A 13,275-nucleotide genomic window follows, 5' to 3' on the forward strand; every position below is an offset into this window, starting at 1 on the left:
ATTTGTCCATTGAAGGACCTCTAAGTTATTTCTAGCTTTTATGTATTACAAGTAAAGCTGCCATGAACATTTATGTATAGGATTTTGTGTGAACATAAATTTTGATTTCTCTGGAATGAATGTCCAGGAGTACATTTTCTGAGTTGTATGGTAGTTGAATGTTTAGTTTTTTAAGAAACTGCCAACTGCTTTCCAGAGCTGTACTATTTTTATTATTACTAGCAATGTATAAGCTATTCAATTTCTCTGCAACCTTACAAGTCTTTGGTATTGTCCCTCTTTTTTTTTTTTAAGCTATTCTGATTAATAGTATCACTAATAATAGTGATATCTCATTGTATATTACATTTATCTGATGCCTAACTAATGGTGTTTAACATGTTTCCTTATGCTTATTTGCCATCAGTATATCTTCTTTAATGAAACATCTCTTCGTGTCTTTTGCCTATTTCCTTGCTGGAATTGAATAGATTGATTGTTTTTATTTAGCCGCTAAGTCATGTCTGACACTTTTGCAACCCCATGGACGGTAGTCCACCAGGCCTTCTGTCCATGGGCTTTCCCAGGCAAGATTACTGGAGTGGGTTGCCATTTGCTTCTCCAGGGGGTCTTCCTAACCCAGGGATCGAATCCAAATCTCCTACATCTCCTGCATTGGCAGTCAGATTCTTTACCACTAGGGAACAAGGGAAGCCCATGCTTTGATTATTTTGCCATTGAATTTTGAGAGTTCATTAATTTATACATACATATTTATATATATTTTCTAGACACTAGTACTTTGCCAGAAATGTGGTTTGCAAATATCTTCTCTCAATCTGTAGCTTGTCATTTCATCCTCTTAACAGAGTGTTTCTCAAGGCAAAAGTGCTTAATTTTAATGATATACAATTTATCAAATTTGTAGAGATCTTAATTTTATTGTCAAGTCTAAGAATTCTTTGCCTAGCTCTAGATCCTGAAGATTTTCTCCTGTTTTTGTTGTTGTTGTTGTTTTACAGGAACCTGATAGTTTTACATTTTATTTTTAAGTCCATAATCCATTTGAGTTAATTTTTATTTAAGATATGAAGTTTAGGTTAAAATTCATGGGGTGGGGTTGCCTATGAATGTTCAGTTGCTTTAGCATGATTTGCTGAAAGGCAATCTTTCTTCCATTGAATTGCTTTTGCACCTTTTGTCAAAAATCAGTTGGCATATTTGTGTGAGTTTATTTACTGGTTCTCTAAGCTGTTCAACAGATCTCTGTGTCTATCTCTCCACAAATTTCATACAAGTTTAATTACTGTGGCTAAATGATGTCTTGAAATCAGGTAGACAGATTCCTCCAATTTTGTTTTACTCTTTCAAAACTGTTTTAACTGTTTACTTTTTTCCATATAAACTTAAGAATAATTGTGTCTTCACACACACAAAAAAAATCTTTCTAGGATTTTGGTGTGAATTTCATGTTGGGAAGAATTACTGTCCTTTCTATGTTAAGTCTTCCAACTCATGAACATAACATGTCTTTCCATTTATTCAACTCATCTTTGACTTCTTTCATCAGTGTCTTATAGTTCTCAGCATATACTTTCTAGATATGCTTTGTTAGATTTACACCTAAGTATTTCATTGTTTCAATGTAGTCACAATCACTGGGCAATTATAAATAGTATTTTCTTTTAATTTTGATGTATACATGTTCATTTATAAAAAATAGTATATATACTATATATATAATGTATAATTGATTTCCTATGTTTAGTATGGCTCAGAGGTTAAAGCGTCTGACTGCAATGCGGGAGACCCGGGTTTGATTCCTGGGTTGGGAAGATCCCCTGGAGAAAGAAATGGCAACCCACTCCAGTACTCTCGCCTGGAGAATCCCATGGAGGGAGGAGCCTGGTGGGCTACAGTGAGCCCACTGGACACAACTGAGTGACTTCTGAGAGGGAGAGAGATGTTTAGTGTGTATCATGCAACAATACTAAATTCACTAATTAGTTTTAATGTAATTCTTTTTGGGGTTTCCCAGATGGCCCAGTAGTAAAGAACCTACTAGTTTCCTTGGGATTTTCTACATGGATAACCAGGTCATTTGCAAAAAAATAGTTTCATTTGTCCATCTGATCTGTATTTCCTTTGATTAAAAAAAAAAGCAACCTTTTTGTTTTAGCCTTCCTTTTATTTAAATTTGTCTGTGTTTGTTGCTATTTTCAGATTGCCCATTATTTGGCTGCACATATGGGATATATGAGGGGAAAAAAAAAAAATCCAGTCAAATGATTGCAGTATTTTGCCCGAGTCCCAAGGTCCCTAGGCAATCTGCTTTCTCTCTACTTTTCAGAGCATTTTCATGTTTGCTTGATATATATATAATGTGTGGGGGGTGTTGTTCTTAGCAAATAGGTGTTCTTAGAAATAGGGAAAAGCATGTCTACTCCATATTCCAGAAGTAGAACCCAGTGTTATTTTTAAATAATATATTGAGATATTAGCTTGTGCCATTTTTATGCTTATTAATTCTTGCTACCCATTTTGTCCCCTGTCCACAGAAATCTTAGAATCTCTTGCCTAGAAGCAATCAAGGAAGCCAGACTTCAGCTTGTAACTTCTTAAGTAAGCGTTTCATGCACATTTTGAAGATAAGAATGCCAGATATTTATTTCTAATTTTCAAGAGCCAAACTTTTTTAAGCTGGGTGGAGGGGGGGAATACTTCTGCAGACTTTGAAGCAGCAAAACGTAAGGGACTTGAATATAGAATGCTTAGTGTGAAACATGGGAATACTTACATGATCAGGATATGATATTATAAAAAACAAAGAAAGCATTGCTCCCAGCCTGGAGGCAGAAAAGAGAAATAGTAAGACATAGGTGAGTATACTTCCTTCCAGGATTGGACCGGCTTGGTGAAAAACGGAAACCCTTAAGTGTGTTTAAGAATCTAAGGAAAGAAGAGTCTGCTTTACATCAAAAACAGAGACAGAGTGGGAGGGGGAGTCCTTCTGTGTGCCCTAAACCATCACAGTTTAGATTCAGAACAGAAACGGAACATAGCATATTGGTAGAGATGCCTTAGAATTCCTGACCCTCAGAGTTGGCTCCCTTCTAACAGCTCCAGCATGCTCCAGCAGCAGTGGGGAACAGAGTAAGCAGGCCACAAAGTCCACGGGTTTGAAGATCAGATGGCACGACTGCAACCAAGGGCACCAGCGGAGATGCCAGTACTTGTCAGAAGGATGAGCAGGGACTGGCAGCGTGAGATACTCAGGTGGAGACAACTCCGGGCCAGAAACCCCACCTCTACGCCACACTACCATACAGGCAGCCCCTGCACCCAGAAGCCATCATGAGGAAGAGAAGCAGTACAAGCAGAGAAGGACAAGCAGGGGGAGAGGGAGGAAGGAGAGGAGAAAGAAAAGGAGGAAGCGGAGGGAATCAGGAGGAGGAAAAGGCAAGGCAAGGACAGGCAAACAGGGTAAAAACCTAGAGAGGAAAAGGCAACCCTAACAGAGACCTTGAGGTTTTAATCAACTAAATTTAAATACTGGGTAACTACACCAAAAGACTAAATTCTAAACTAGAAGAAAATAAGGTACCTTGAAGTGGCAAAATACAGTGGTTTGTTATTTGTTTCATTTATATGTTTCTCTCTCTCTCTCTCCACCATCATTAGAATAGGGACTATGAGAATTCAGTTCAGCTAAAGAGAGGTTAAAAAGTACTACACACTTACATATACAGACAGGATATTACTGCCCTGCCTAAACGTGAGGTCCTGGAGTGGACTTTAAAGCTATCTTAGTCCAATCCGCGTTGTGTTGAGAGGAAACAGAGGGACAAGCAGAGGGTTAATTACATCAGGGTCACAGAGCTAGTTAGTAACAGAGCCAGAACAACATTCCACATCTCTGAAGCACCCTGAAGTGTGAGTGTTCAAAATCAAGAACCACTTTTATCCACAAAAATTGATGGTGGGAATCTCTGGGTTCACCAGATGTTGCTATCTCTGATTTATAAGCAACACACAACTCCTCTATGGTTGGGGCAAACCGATCAGCTGTCAGTGAGGACTTCCTCTAGCTCCTGGCTTTCACTGATAATGCCCTTTGTTGGTGATTTTCAGTGTTTTGCAGTGCCAGCTGGTCGTGACTGGTTGTAGTACATTGGATTTTGTTTTAAAGTCCCCTGGTTGCATTTCAAAGCTAAAAATAAAATTACGTTGTATCATCTGATATGATCTGATGATCAGCTACCCCACTCCCTCCTTTCTGAAAATAACAGAGGTAAGTAGGTTTTAAAATTCTATTCTTTCAACAGCCAAATTCAGAAAACAATTGCATTGTACCATAAGCACATCTAACTTTAGAGAATTCAACTGTACAGAGTCAGCTTTAATCCCAGAATGAGAAAGAGACAAAGAGAAGTAGAGACAGAGACCCAAAAAAGACAGAGAGAAATACAGAGAAAGTTTCATTCATTCCAATTTTGTCAAAAATAACTGGACTCTGGCTAACTGACTTCGCTTTATCTTCAAGAGGTTCTCATCAGAGGTTATTTCCTCTTGTTTCATGAGCTGCTAAAAAAGTATAGAAATAAATGTGTTTGTCCCAGATCTATAGAGTATGTATCCCAATTAGCCTGAATTGTGTGTGTTAGTAGAGAAACCTGCTTGTGTGTGCTACAAAAGTAGGGTTCATTTTTAAGTGTGACCTCACCTCATTTTACTCTTCTCTACCCACTTCCCTTTACCCTAACTTCTATGTCTGTTTTTAAATTTTATTTTACATAATTAAATATTTCTGTATCCCAGCTTACAAAAATCAGAATAGTAATCAATTTGCTTACTCTCAGCAGACTCAACCAAACTTTTCTTTCACCCATCTTCATATTATTTACCCAGATTATATCTACATTTAAAATGAAGTAGAAAATAAAAAAAAGAAAGAAAGAAAATGAAGTGGAGGGGAAAAACACCCTGCTCTTTAGGATGGAAAGCATCTTTCATTTAATAACTAGTATATTTTTGAGACTATGAACACAGATGATGACATCAAACAGGTGTTTCAGTGGGGCAGTTTCACTCTACCCATATGGATCTAACCTCAACTTCGTGTTGTAACTAAACTTGAATGAAACAAGAGTGAGATTTAACCATTTAACATCAGAAAGCACACCTTCTTTTAAAAGGTAATTCAACTTTATTTTTGTTGGAGACTCCCCCAGGGTATTTACTACATACTCTGCAAAAACAAGCCAGAATCTTAAGAACCTAAATGAAAGACGAGTAGTTACTTGGAAACCAATAACAACACAGGGTTACATTTAAGATCTGAGTTGGGAAAGCCCTTTTGTTCTTGGCAAATTGCAAATAAATAAGTCCCCGTCCTTTGTGCCATACACATAATGTAGTGGCTCACAAGTACAATATTCGCACTAAGATAAATAAGATCAGGGAGAATATAAGTCCGTGTACCCAACAATTTCTCTTTTTTGTGAGTCTTCACTTTAAAATCACAAGTTTCAATTCAATGTAGACAAACTTTATCTCTTTTTTTAAAATCTATTTTTTAGCTTTTTCTAATCAAGGAAGTGAATGGGTATCTTGGCAAGAGAGGCCCTGAGGAAGACTGCAAGTATTATACTGTGCTTTTAGAGTGAGTTCAAATAGCTTACAACATATTATCATAAAAACAGATTGTCATCAATAGCATAATTGCTGCATGAATAATCTTAGAACATGTGAGACCTTTCAAGGCTTTTTTGTTGTAAGCAATCATTATGCTCACCATAGTAAAAAAAAAAAAAAAAGTGCCTTCTGGGAATTTTTTTTATAATACACAGCTTTCTCTAGTCTATATTTTGTGGTTTCAACATGAGATATCTAAAAGATGAAAGAAGCTTTCTGTTCTGCCTATCGAGATAATACTACATGTAGCCATTGATGACTTATGCAGTAAATTAGTGGGCAAAAAAGTTGCAAATATAATGAAATATTGGTGAGCTAGTTCTCATTACCATCATAATATTTGGTGCTGAAATTTGATAACTCTTTCTGCACATAGATGCCAAAGAGCATTTTAACATTAATCAAAACCCCACAATGGCATTGGATGAAAGGGATGCAATTAACCCAATTTTACATATAAGAAACAGAGTGATAGAGACCAGGACATATTTTTTAAATTATTCATAATGGCACAATATGTCCCTGGTGAAAATGGAAATAGGTGTTGAGTCCCACAACCGTTGCTGCACTCAGCGGTGCCGTGTAATGGGATAGAAGCCAGGTAATTGGGGCCTCTTATTACTACAGATGTCCTCACTCACTCTTCCACCCTGCATTCCCTCAGCGCTGATGAATTCACGATTAATTTGAAATGACTGAAAAAATAAAAAGCTTTCTTCAACTCCTTTAGGGAAGAAGCCAGTTCTTTGATTTTCTCCAAATTTCTTCCTATTTTTCAGGCTCAACTTGATGAAGTGTACAAGTAAAAGAAGAGTTCATGGGCTGGGCACAGTTAAAAGGCCTCTTTAAGAATTCTCTGAGACTTCACTATGCTGATGAAGATCTCAAAAACTCCAAGAAGAAAATATTATTTGAAGAATTATGTGACCACCAAATTCCCATTTCATGGGTGTGGAAGACAGGCTAATGGCCTCCCAAGGGCATCCACGTTCTCATCCCTGGAACTTTCCAGGGAATTAAGGTTGTCTATCAGCTGACTTTAAGCTTAGAGAAGTTCTGGATTATCTAGGTGGGCACAACGTAGCCACTAAAGTCCTTCAAAGTGGAATTGGGAGATGGAAGAGGGTCAGTAAGGCAGCCTGAGAAGCACTCACAGCCAGCCATGGCTGGCTTTGGAGATACAAGGGGACACAGGAATGTAGGCCACCTATAGAGGCTGGAAAAGGCAAGGGGGTGAGCCTCCCCTGCAGCCTCTAGAAGGAACACAGCCGGGCTCACAGCCTGGTTTCAGCCCAAAGAGACTCACTTCAGACATCTTGCCACCAGAACCGTAAAACAGTACATTTGTGCTGTGTTAACTCATCCAGTTTATAGTCATTTATTACAGCCATAGTAATGTCCCACGGTGGACACCTATTAAACTCCAACTAACATCTCCCAGAATTATAGTCTGTGTTACAAATTAGGAGGAGGATAATGCTATCCTACCTGGAACAGGGACCCACATCAAGCTTGCAATCAATAAATATTATAGATTGAATAATTAATTTTTGTCACATGAAAATTTTGGGTACTTTATCATTGAGCCAATCTGTTCACCTATCGATCCCACTATCTGCCTATTTTAACTTTAAAATAATGATAACTATCAATTACTTTGAATTATGAAGTAAAAATGTGTTTAATTTAAATGATGTTAAACTAGTGCAAAATTGCACTCATCTCACACACTGGTAAAGTGATGCTTAAAATTCTCCAAGCCAGGCTTCAGCAACATGTGAACTGTAAACTTCCTGATGTTCAAGCTGGTTTTAGAAAATGCAGAGGAACCAAAGATCAAATTGCCAACATCTGCTGGATCATCAAAAAAAGCAAGACAGTTCCAGAAAAACATCTATTTCTGCTTTATTGACTATGCCAAAGCCTTTGACTGTGTGGATCACAATAAACAGGAAAATACTGAAAGAGATGGGAATACCAGACCACCTGACCTGCCTCTTGAGAAATCTGTATGCAGGTCAGGAAGCAACAGTTAGAACTGGACATGGAACAACAGACTGGTTCCAAATAGGAAAAGGAGTACGTCAAGGCTGTATATTGTCACCTTGCTTATTTACCTTCTATGCAGAGTGCATCATGAGAAACGTTGGACTGGATGAAGCACAAGCTAGGCTCAAGATTGCCGGGAGAAATATCAATAACCTCAGATATACAGATGACACCACCCTTATGGCAGAAAGTGAAGAAGAACTAAAAAGCCTCTTGATGAAAGTGAAAAGAGGAGAGTGAAAATTTGTGTTAAAGCTCAACGTTCAGAAAATGAAGATCATGGCCTCTGGTCCCATCACTTCATGGCAAATAGATGGGGAAACAGTGGAAACAGTGTCAGACTTTATTTTTCTGGGATCCAAAGTCACTGCAGATGGTGATTGTAGCCATGAAATTAAAAGATGCTTACTCCTTGGAAGGAACGTTATGACCAACCTAAACAGCATATTAAAAAGCAGAGACATTACTTTGCCAACAAAGGTCCGTTTAGTCAAGGCTATGGTTTATGAGTCCTAACTCTTCTAATAGAATTGGGATTCTAGAGTCCCAGTTCCTCTAATAGAATTAGACATCCACAGGCTTGCCATTCTGGTAAACAGTGTCCAATTCTTCACTCCCTTCTAATGGAAGCATGTACTCATTCTTGCCAAAGCTGGTGAGCAGAGGGTACTTCCTGACACCTTGATGTTGGGCTTGGCCAAGTGACTTAAATTGGTCAAAGGGATATTAGTAGTTATTCAGGTATGGCAAGGCCAACAGATCCAGAAATAAATGCCATTGAAGAGAGAGTTTGTTCACTTACAGATCTCAAGAAAAGGAGACCTACCATACTACAGGCCACACAGGGTCAGTCAAGAGGCAGAAGGAACAAGGGGAAAATGTGGGCAAGATCTTTATTGTGGTTTCTGTGGGAAGGAATGGGTAAAGCAGCGTAAGCAGATTGACTATTTTTAATAGTTTCAGTGGGTTCTGTGTTGTTCCTAGTTGTCTGGCACCTGGCCCTGGGGTGATTAGAGCAGGGAAATATTGGCCAGAAATGTAAGAGCTCCATAAAAGAGATGGTTGGGGTATGGCCTCTATATCCATTTGCATATGAAAAGCATACTGGAAAACTTAGTTATTCACTGTCTCCAGGAATTAGCTAATCCTGGGAGGGGCAGTCCCTCCAGGGTCAGCAAGGCCCCCAAAATGCTAAAGCATCAAAAATACAGAATAAAAAGACAAAGCAACATGATGCAAGCACAGTCTTGGAATGTGCTGACGTGGCTGGGCTTGTTCTCTTGCAGTGTGTTCATCCATAATGAGACGAGCTCATGCAGCCGTGGCTACGGAACAACCACAAGTGGAGCAGACGTGAATCCAACCCAAGGCCAAGACCTAAGCCCAGCTGCCACTGAGCTGGACGTTGAGCCAAACCTCGGCCAACCCACATAAGTGAGAAATTAATGCTTATTGCTGCATGCCTCTAAGATTTTATAGCTGCTTGTTATATAGCATTATTGTGACAATAGCTAACTAAGACTAAAATAAGGACTAGAAATAGGAGGCTGCGGTAACAAATCCTGAAACATGTGCCAGCAGCTTGGGGACTAGAGAGCAGGCAACAGGGATATTGTCACGGGTGGCTGGGACAATGTCGATCCCTGTTATTTAGTGGTGAAACATTTGTTATAGCTGTTACTTTAAATAAACCGGAAGTCTGAAAGTGGACTTGATAAAGTTGGCATGATGGGCAAGCGCAATGCACAGTGTTGATGGGATAAGTGGGTTGGTGCTAATTGCATTTGAAAAGGTACTGTAAGAGATGAAAGCAGAGAAAAACAGGGCAAGTTTTCAAAGAATTGAGAGTGAACAGAGCTCAGAAATACTAGGATTTGTAGGAATGAAAAATTTAACTGTTTTGAGAAAAATTTACATCAGCTTGAATTAAAAGTGATCATGGCTCTTTTAGATATGAAAATACCTTCTCTTTCCCCAACTATTTTCAGGCAGGAAGCAAGCTGAGAAGGTTGCTCAGCTACCAAATTGGGCATATTCCCTAATGCTGCATTCAGACCCGGCCAGAGGGGAGTTTTGGCAAAGAAGGACCTCCCAAAGAGTAGTACCAAGAGCTTGAGGGAAGACCAGACTGGGGTATGGGCAGATCCTCCCAGGGCACAGTAACGGAATCTAATCCAAGAACGTTCTCTTCAGCCAGGTAAGGGAGCCTGGCAACATTTGCCTCCCAGGATTTTGCAATTGCTGTAAGCCCGTGACTACTATATGCTTCTCAGTCTTCCCCTGTTAGAATGGGGGTGTTTACTGTGGTCATCTCGTTCCTGTTCCACTTTTGTATGTAAGATGTGGGAGGAGAGAGATGACTTGTCTTTTTTAGCTCAAAGGTCTCTAGATCAAAAGGAATGACATCTAGACATAGATCCAGAGGTGCTTTCTTCTTGGCCTGGTGCCATCATGGAATGAGAGTTGGAGGGATGTTGGAATGGGGGTCAGTATATGTGGCAGGGATGTGAATAACAGTGTTGGAAACCAGAACATGGTAGGTTGAATTCTCTATTCTGCTGTAATAAAATTATGTATAATTTTCTTGCCACTTTCTCATGGCAGGGAGAGGAACTTTTCCACTCCTCAAATTTAGGCCAGGGGCTTGGCCATGTGACTTGCTTTGGAAAGTTAGCAGACATGAAGAAAGCAGATGCTTAAAATGTGCTGTGCAATTACTGTTGTTCCTGTGCCCTCACGCCCTCTTGCACTCCAGGGGTCTGCCATGAGAAGAGCTTCCCCCAGTAGCAGATGTCCTTCATCACAGGCTCTACAATGAATACAGTGCATCATACATGAGCCTGCAGCCAAAGTCAGTTTATCTGAAGCCCAAAGCAGAGCCACATCCTAGCAAATCTGCAAACGTGTGCATGAGAAATAAGTGCTTATTGTTGTATGCCACGCAGATTCAGTGCTTCTGTTATAGGACTTTATTGAGGCAATGGCAGACTAAGACATGTATTTTCCATGAAATTATATATCTTTAAGAACACTTTAGTAAAAACATCAATTGCCTTGAGTAGGTTCACTTAAGTAATCATTCCTTGATTTTTGAATCAAGTTTTTTATCTGTTTTTTTTCCTAGTGGGTGGAGGGAGCTTAATTTTTTGCTTCTTTTAACAATGTTATAGTAATATGGTGAAAATAAATTTTTCCATACTTTGGCTTATCTCAAGGGATTAAAACTGGATAATAATAACTCCATCACAGGTGGTGCAAGTGGTGAAGAACTTGCTTGCCAATGAAGGAGACAGAAGTAGATGCAGGTTCAATTCCTGGGTTGGGAAGATTCCCTGGAGAAGGAAAAGGCATCCCCTCTAATATTCTTGCCTGGAGAATCCCATGGACAGAGGAGCCTGGCGGGCTACAGTCCAAGGGGTCACAACGAGTCAGAAAGGACTAAAGTGACTTAGCACATGCAGGGCTGGTGTTAGAATTAAAAGACTTCCAACATACACTAAGCATGTTATCTGTTTTAAGATCATCATTCAGTAAATAATCAATTTTATTGTTTTTCATAGTAGAATCTTAGAAGTTAAAAAAAAACGAACACATTTGACATGAAATGTAAATCTGTTTTCAAAAAGAGTTATAACAATTTACACTGCTAATAGCAGCATGGGTACCTTCAAACAACTGCAATTTTTTAAAATCTTTGGCCATTTCGACAGGTGGGAAACAGTATCTCACTGATATTTTAATGTTTATAGCTTTCACTGCAAATAAGATGGAAATTTTTGATGAAGTTTCTAACTGTTTTTTCTCTTCTGTAAACTAACAGTTAACAGAAGAATTCCCATCAGTCCTCATGAGGCTAGCCTTCCTCTGACAGACTTTCCTGGTGCCAAAACCTGACTGAATTCTTCCCTGTCATAGTCACGTGTGGCTACCCGGCACTGGAAGTCGCTAGTGCCTCCTGTTGACAGGATGTACTGGGTTCAACACCATAAGTTCTTAAAGTTTATTTCACCTGTTCCTGTTTACTTTTTAAAATGTCGCTACTAAAAAGTGTTAAATTACATCTTCCCCTTGGGCAGTGCTGGTAAGACTCTTGAACATCATTTGCTCTGAAATTCTCTGTGGTTAACATTGCCCAGCCATCACCTGCAGTCTGTTGTCAGACCTTCTAGATAATGCTGTGCAAGGTCCTCCAGTCTCTGCTGCATTTTATTCCCCAAGTCCCACTTTTCCTGATCCAGTTCCCTCCTCCTGTGGTTGACCCTCCCATGTCTGGCAGCACATCTCAGTTAGATCTCTTACACTTTCCTTGTGGGGGAAATGGCAAATTTGATAAGGATTTTCACCCTTATAATGTGTTTCAAACAGACTGTATTCTCTTTTATCTATATGTCCATATCCCTAGTTATACTATTTCTATCATTGAAGAATATGATTTTGCAAAGTTCGTGTTTTGTCTTTGAAATGTCACAAACGTACAAAGCTAATAAACAACTTCATATGCTTTCAAAATCCCCCACCTCTGCCCACACTTTCCAACACAACCCTGCATCTTCTCAAACCACATTAGTGAAGACAAATAAAGGTTATGCTTATAGCCGTTAACAGTCAAAAGGTTCCCCAACACCGACTCCAATTAACCGAAATGTCACAGACATTTACTCATTCCTGGGGGTTGTTTTAGTCTAGAGAGCAGGGTGGATATGTGTTAACTTACCTGGGTATAATAGGAAAACCTTTAAAAGCCAATTATGAAGTATTTAAAAAAATAAGTCCTTTCTAATGTAGAATTCTTAAAGTATCACAGGATTATCATATGTCACTTGAAAATTCAGTCTCATTTTTTAGATTCACAGTTCTTGCCTCGTTGTCTGGATTTTTGTGATTGTGGAGCTTTTTCACTTTAGGGAAATGTCTGTAGCACATTTTTAACCCCAGACCAGCTTCCTCCACCCCCCATGCATGCCCAGCACACTTCTCTTCCACCTCCCTCGACACCCCGTAACCCTGGTGGCACCCAGGGAATCAAAAACCAATTTGCATATGTAATCATGTGAAATAAAAAACTCAAGTGTACTCTCTGGGGTACACTCGCTGCCACTCAGCTCCCTGCAACTCATTCCCTAAGAACCTTTGAGAGATGCTGAGAACACCATGTCGGCCGTTGACCTTTTAACAGTCTGGCCGTTCTCCGTTCCCACTGGCTCGAAGCCCAGCTCTGAGAAGGCACAGGAAGTGGGGCAAAGGAAGAGCTTCCTTCCTTCGAAGACTCACTAGGGCACACTCACGCAGCTGGAGGGGGAGAGCCTGGTAGGCTTTGAATCAATGTACTTTTAAAGCATTCATTACTCTGACAATGTAGTTCCACGAAACTAGCTTTTATTCCTTTTACACAAGTCATAAAGAGATTTCCCAAAACATAATATCAGGAAGTCAATAACCATAGCCTTGTTTTATGAATATGAGAAATTGCTCTGCAGATGCCTAAATATTTTGATTAATCTGAAAGTAGTTGAGCTGATGTGTAGATATTTACAATATCAAAGGACTGCTCTG

This window comes from Bos grunniens, chromosome 15 (assembly GCF_055505025.1).
Source record: "Bos grunniens cultivar Pamir isolate PY7600 chromosome 15, Bosgru_T2T1.0, whole genome shotgun sequence".
Classification (NCBI taxonomy): domain Eukaryota; kingdom Metazoa; phylum Chordata; class Mammalia; order Artiodactyla; family Bovidae; genus Bos; species Bos grunniens.